Raw genomic sequence first — 7,888 nt, 5'->3', positions numbered from 1 at the left:
ACCTTCCTCAGGTTTTTATTAGTTTATTCTCTATAGTTAAGTGTATGTTTCTTGGTCTGCTTCTCTCATTCCCCCTACGCTTTGCCAGTCTGTTTGGTTTCTTAAAATCCATATGAATGCAATTGTATCCTATTTGTCTTTCTCTGACTGACTTATTTCAGTTAGCATAATTATTTTTAGGTTGTAAATGGCATCGTTTCATCCTTTCTGATAATGGAGTGATAATATACCTTTTTAAACCAGGTTCTCCAAAGCCAGTAGAAGCCAGGAAATTTAATGCAGAAATTTCAATTTTGGGATTGAAATCAAATATTGTTTATTTGATAAGAATGCGTTTTGAAGCTCCTAGATGTTATGAAGAACCAGTACTTCCTAGGAAAAGCAAACCCTGATAAAGAAAGAGAATTATTATTGAGCAGAAGTAAAGTTAATTAAAGGAATGAAATATAAGGAATTTAATGAAACTTAAATTTAATGAAATTTAATAGACACAACCTAGGAACTGTGCAGCCAGGAATTCAGCATTCCATAGAGAATTTTGCCTGAATGGCATTTGTGATGCAACTACAAACTCACTCAACATCACTTCAATAAATAAAGAAAAGTATTTCTTTGAAGCCTCCTATGACTTCCAGGCACAGGACTGTGTTGCAATGCCTTTAAAGATCACAATCTGCTGTCACTTGCACACATACACAATGTAGTGGAGTAGTTCCCAGGGGATTTCAGCACAGATGTATGATGGGCTGGGAAAAATCCATTGAAGATTCATAAAATTTTCCCTCTACATAAAATGACACACCAATTCAGCCAGATTCTGGCTCTACACTTAGACCTTTGTTAATTAACTCTTCGAGTTTATTCCTTGTGTTTTCTTCTAGAAGTCTGGCAGGAGAACCACAAATAAGCAACTGAAAAATGAGAAACCACACAGAACTAACAGACTTTATCCTCCTGGGATTGTCAGATGACCCACAGCTTCAGGAGGTGATCTTTGTCTTTCTGCTCATCACCTACATTCTCAGCATCACTGGGAACCTGACCATTATCACCCTCACCCTGCTGGATTCCCACCTCCAGACCCCCATGTATTTCTTCCTCAGAAACTTCTCCTTACTTGAGATTTCATTCACAACTGTGAGCATACCCAAGTTCCTGGGCACCCTGATTACAGGAGATAAAACTGTTTCCTTTAATGATTGTATGGCTCAGTTATTTTTTTCATTCTTTTGGGAGTCACTGAATTTTACCTGCTGGCTGCCATGTCCTATGACAGATACATTGCCATCGGCAAACCTCTGCATTATATGACCATCATGAATCCCAGAGTCTGCATACTCCTTGTCTTTGCTTCTTGGTCGGCTTCATTCTTAATCATATTCCCATCACTCATGCTGTTCATACAGCTTGATTATTGTAAGTCCAATGTTATACACCATTTTACCTGTGACTATTTCCCCTTGCTACATCTTTCTTGTTCAGACACTAGATTCTTAGAGATAGTGGGTTTTTCCTGTGCTGTGTTTATGTTAATGTTCACATTGGTGATAATAATTCTGTCATACATATATATCCTCAGAACAATTTTGAGGATTCCTTCTACTAGTCAGAGGACAAAGGCCTTTTCCACCTGTTGTTCTTCCCACATGATTGTCATCTCTATCTCCTATGGCAGCTGCATTTTCATGTATATTAACCCAGCAGCAAAAGAGTGTCTCTGAGCAAGGGAGTTGCTGTGCTAGACACGTTGGTAGCTCCCATGCTGAACCCCTTTATTTACAGCCTAAGGAACCAGCAAGTCAAGCGAGCCTTCCTGGACAGGGCAAGGAAGATTGTATTTTTCTCAAGCAAATGAAAAAAGTGCTGTCATAAATTAGAGGCATAATGAAGAACAAGTAAACAAAAAACAGAGTTCTCAAAGTCTAACAATTCCCATGTAGCCTCACTAGAGTTCTATTTCATTGCTTATATTTCTATTGCTAGCAGTTTACTGAGGATATTTGAATTCATAGATATTTTTCCCTTTAAATTCCAATTCCTTTTCATTGCACTTCCGTTCCTTTAAACTAGTCTTTCCACTCTATAACTATGAGGTTGGCCTCATTTCCCTCTTCTAAATATCTTTAAATTCCACTTTTTTCACAGTAATGCTTAGAAAATCAAAGAAAGACAAAAACACCACAAGATCAATAAGTTAAAACTGTTTTATAATTTCACAAGGAAACACTCTTTCATGGAATTCAGAAAATATTGTCATGTTTAACATTATTATTTATTTACCATACAAAGACTATAAATATAACTTAGTCTTACTGGAGTATTACAGACACTATCTTCTCCATATAAGAGCACACTTAGTAACAGTGTAAAAAATGTGTAACGAAAAAAAATAATATAATTCCTTTTTTTGAGAAGTCTCAAAATATTCCTCAGGTACCCAATTTAAAATTTTACTGTGCCATATAATTTCTCAGCTTAAAACACAATTATGAAGACACACTTACTTAGGGAAAACTTGAAGTAGTCCCTACTTCTTGAAACCCCATAATTACCACATACTCCATACCAGTTCTTTAAAAAAAGCCTGAAGAAATAAATATTCCTATTTATTTATATCCCTAGGTACTAGGTATGACCACAAATTTACTATGGTATATTTAAATAAATGCTTGATGTTAAACTGCTCTTTTGGATAATGATGGCTAAGAGTTATAACATTCTCTTACTTTTTCTGGCCATTTTGATCTAACAGCTTACATGTACAGCTCATTTTGTGAAAATGACACAAAACCTTCTTTGTTTCATACTATGCTTTGTTCATAGAAAAATCATTGCAACAAAAATAAGTACAAGCCCACTATCACTGCATTTCTTCAGTCCTTTACTGGAGGTTCCACAGGACAAAAACGAATACATTTAATAGTATTAGAAAGGAAGATACCAATAAATCTTTCTTTCAAATAGCATGATTTTCCTCCTATGACCTTAGTGTATTTACACTAAATGGTTCTTAAGCCCAACACATTCCTCTCCCAGATATCCACACATCACCTCAATAAGGCCTCCCTCAATGACACTACTTAAAATTACAGAAGCTCCCCACTTCCAAGGTTATTCAATTTTCTCCTCCTTTACAAAATAGTTATTAATTTATAAAAGACCCATAATTTGCTAATCCATCATGTTCATTGCTTATTGTCTGTATCCTCTCACATCTCTCACCCCATGAGAGCAGGGACCTCTGGCCTTCTTTGCAGATAAAATGATGTGCTTCCAGCAGTGGTGTGCAGGGGCCTGCCTCTATACTTCCCAAGAGCCAGTTGTGCTGTGTCTTCTCCATCCTGTATTCAGAAAGTTCCCGTCAGTAGCTTGAAACTTGCCATGTGAGAGAAGTGACATCTTAGAAACAGATAAGCTCTATATATCAGTCCCTCACCTCCACCCCCCTGAGATGCAGTTGTTGAACATTTACCACAAGTCACTAATCTTCCTCATTTAGAACATGTGTCTGCTTTGTAGTGGGTATTAGACAAATATTTTTTGAATAAATAAATACGTTTGCATAATTTAGAATGGTCTGGTGCCCTAGCAATCAGAGCACTGACTAAATATTTTACAACATAAACACTGAGTTAGCTTTTAAAACTGTTCAAATAAAATGTGCATTTTATCACAACTAGACATTTTGTATGACAAAGAAATAATTAAATGTTTTCTAAAGCATTTGGTATTCATTTTATTTTACATTAGGTCTCTTGACTACTATGTAAAAATCAATTTATTTGATGTGTACTGACTTTTCATGAAGTTAATGACAACACTTTTTGTTAAGGTTTGCACATTGAACTTTCTAATGATAGAAATTCCTATGATGCAAAACCTTATTTTTTTCCATTCAAAAAGATTCCTATAATTATTTGGGTTACACCTAGTAATTTATGAGGTTCCAACATCATCTGTCAACTGATACACTTCTGATATTATAAATTCAAATAGAATAATAGCTCAGTTAGATGATGGTAGTCAGTAAATGGGAGGCCAGCAAGACATCTTGGGGGGTGGGGCTTACCTATAGAGGATAATAATATACCATTGAAAATAATTAGCAATACATACTGAAATTATTCAAAAATATGATGTGAGTTCAGGACATAGAGAAAATCTTTATTTTATGTTATTTTATTTATTTATGTAAAACTTTTATTGGAGTTTTATTTGCCAACATATAGTATAACACCCAGTGCTCATCCTGTCAAGTGCTCCCCCCAGTGCCTGTCGCCCAGTCACCCCATCCCCCTCCCACCTCTCTTTCTACAACCCTTTGTTCATTTCCCAGATCTAGGAGTTGATTTAGAGAAAATATATTTGGATCCCCTAACAATTTTATTTAATAAACTTTTTTTTTATTATGAATATGTTACAGCAAAACTTTATTTGTAACTGAAACCTGTCCTCCACTTTCTGAGGAGAGTGAAACCTGGTAGCCTGAACAATAGTTCATAGACCTAAAACATAGGCACTCATCAACCTCAGAATACATGGAGGTAATTGGCACATTATTAAAAAGCAGATGTCCTACTAGCTTGTGGATAAGAGGCTAACAGTTGTAATTAGTCTTCCTCAAAAGTAAATTATTAGGAGGCCTAGAGAAAAGCTAGAGAGCTATTAGGAACTAGGAATAAAACAGTAAAGGTAGAAAGTGAGTGAGAGAGTGATCAAGGAGGAAAGAAAGAGACAATTCAGCATCTAGAAGTTTGAGGAAAGATATGGAGAGGAAACATATCTAATAAGATATTTCACGGGCAGTCCAGGTGGCTCAGGAGTTTAGCGTCACCTTCAGAGAGATCCTGGAGACCCAGCATCGAGTCCCACGTGGGGCTCCCTACATGGAGCCTGCTTCTCCCTCTCTGCCTGTGTCTTTCTCTCTCTCTCTCTCTCTCTCTCTCTGTCTCTCCTGAATAAATAAAATCTTAAAAAAAAGATATTTCAAATGAAGTGCAGTGCTTTGTGAGATAGAAACTCATCCGCCTTTCCTGTAACTCCATGAAGATTGCATTGCCCACAATGCTATAATTTACAGTCATATAGGATCACATGAGCCTCATAGTACAGTATGCTTATCAATATAATTAGAAGTTTTTGCAATATACTGGAATTTCATCTTTCTTGACTATATTAATGGACTATGAGTATTTTTCTAGTGAAAGGAATACTTTGTTCATTATTGCATACTAAAGGCTTATTGTAGTGTAGCCATTAACTAAAATATTTGTTAAATTAGTCAACAAAGGATGGAGGTCTCAAAATGCTTATTCCTATCTAAACTATTTTTATCTCTTGCCTTGAGTAATTATAATTATTCTGTCCTGATATTTTGTTTGAGTAAGTTTCTATGCCAGGGTTTTCTAGAACCCCTTCTTTTTCAGAATCATAGACAAAAATCTCTATAACCCTTATAACAATAGCAGCACCTTTAAACTCCTTACTCAACAGAAAGAACCTATCTTTTCTATTTAGATCTACCTCCCAGAATCTCCACTGTGAACATATATGGGGAAAAATCTTATATTTTAATCATTAAAGTACCAGATGGAACCCTATGATTAGACTCCCATAGACCTCACACTTTCAGTGTTTTCTTAATTTGAGATGTTTTCATATAGACAATAGTGAAATATCACAATGGTACTCAACAATGCCATTTATTTGGCACATATCAATGGCTTCCTTGAGACAGATCCTTTCAAGTCTCAGTAACAACTCATGTACTCCATCTTTCACTCTATATAATCCCCAGAAACACAGTTCCATTTGTGTGACCTTGGAAAAATTAGCTAAACTCTCCAAGAGTCAGCTTCCTAATATAAAAATTATGGAGGATAATAGGAATTTCTTCAGAGAGTAGTTGTAAATATTAATTTATACAAGGTTTGCAAAAGACTTACAAATATGCCTGATACCCTAAAAATGCTTAATAAATTAAAACTATTACTATGATCTTAAATAATATCAGCTTTAATTGAATGTCATACAGCCAGAGACATGCAGTTTACTCAAAAACAATTTGGCTTTATGTATCACAACATTGTCTGTAGGAAAATGTCCTTGTATAGCACATTATGTGGTACTGCCTCATCCATAAATTGGGGATGACAATAATGTTTATTTCTTTTTTACACATCACTACTCTAAAAATATTTTATTATGGACTTACACATTTTGCATCTACCAAATTCTGTCAATTATGTGTATCTATATACGAAGACTGCAAAGACTACATTTTCCATTGTCCATAAAGTTAGAATTATAAATATAATTTTAGTTCTGCCAACCAGATGCATTCATAAAAGATACAAACTTTAAACATTGTTATAGTTAAGCATCTACATTGCTGGTGTAGATCACAGCGGATTCTAATGACCATAAATCTTGTAACAATAGCCCTAGATTCCTGAGGATCAGCTCTCATGAGGACTCAATTTTGTAAAGCAGCTTTGAGATCATTCCAGGAAGCTCATCCTAAAATCTGCCTTTAACTCTCTTGATAATTCCTTAATTTGTACATTACATTAAATTGATTTACATTTAACTAGATATAATAAATTCTGTTCTCTACAACTGCAGTTGTATATATATACAAAGCCTATCCAGGTAACAGCTCTCAAAGAAATAAGAATTTGGAGCCAATTTATTAACCTGGCTTGATTTGAAGTCAGCAATGATTCCATTAGACACTGAAACACTGGTAGTCCACATGGACATATTAACAATGCAGAGACCACCAAGAATAAATGCCTACTAAAAGCAAAGTTGAATAAAATTGAATACTGAATACAAGGCTTATGTAGGAGCTAGCTGCTTCTAAATGCCTTAGACAGCTTAAAGAACAAAATGTAATTTTGTTTCAATCTTCTCATTGATGAAGGATAGTTGGAAGAAAAGCAGGCATGGACAAGGGACCCTAGGAGAAAACCACCCTTAAAAGGATTCTACACCTCCCTGGAAGGAGTGCTTCACTCTTTCCCATGTGATAGGTAGATAACCACTACCTGACTGGATGACAAGTTCATGGAGGGTTAATTATATTGAATCAGCTCACCAACAAACCCATAAAAACCCCTAGATTTAGAAACTCTGATAGTAACCCTCTCAGGTCCCCTCCCTCTTTGGGAGCTTTGTACTATCACTCAATAAACTCTGCTTTGCTGCCCACCACTCTATCTGGTCTACCTCTTCATTCTTCTAAGTGGTGTGACCAAGAACCATTCACACTGGTAGAGAAGAAATCTTACCTAGCATCATAAATGAAGAGATGGCATCGCCAATATTAAATCCTGATCCTGCAAATATTAAATCCTGTTCCTTAAATATCCAGTTGATTCAATTCACAACCTCTTCACATGTCTTATGTTAATGTTAGAACACTGACTGGGAAAAAATGGGAACTGATCATTGGAATGAAGGCATCTCTGTGGATTCAGATGATTCTGAGTACCTGAACATGAAAGCCCCACCTAGATTCCCTTGGCAGCAGAAGGATCATCTTGTTCTGCTTCATGAAGCTGACCATATATCATTTAGAACCTCTGTAATTATCTCACCTCAGGTAGTTAAGTTTAAATTTGTCCTTTGTGTACATTCACCATTCTTAGCCTGTGTTCTGACCTATATGTATCAGAATCTAGCATTACCAGGAGATGGTAAGCAAGTACAAACTCGGAAAAAGACATAATTACACTTAAAATTTTTACCCGTTTTTAATAATGTTTTCTTTTCAAAAATTTTTAAAATCTAATTAGTTAATATACTGCAATACTGGTTTCTGGAGTAGAATTAAGTGATTCATTACTTACATATGACACCCAGTGCTCCTCATAACAAGTGCCCT

The 7,888-nt window shown here is 35.6% G+C and overlaps 1 pseudogene; it reads left to right on the top strand.

The window, feature by feature from the left end:
• The first annotated feature begins 591 nt into the window (after nucleotides 1-591).
• LOC140642168 (olfactory receptor 6C1-like) lies at nucleotides 592-1,855 on the top strand (annotated as a pseudogene).
• Nucleotides 1,856-7,888: the final 6,033 nt, after the last annotated feature.

The sequence above is a fragment of the Canis lupus genome, chromosome 11 (assembly GCF_048164855.1).
Source record: "Canis lupus baileyi chromosome 11, mCanLup2.hap1, whole genome shotgun sequence".
NCBI classification, from domain to species: Eukaryota; Metazoa; Chordata; class Mammalia; order Carnivora; family Canidae; genus Canis; species Canis lupus.
This window is presented reverse-complemented; position numbering and strand designations above follow the sequence as displayed.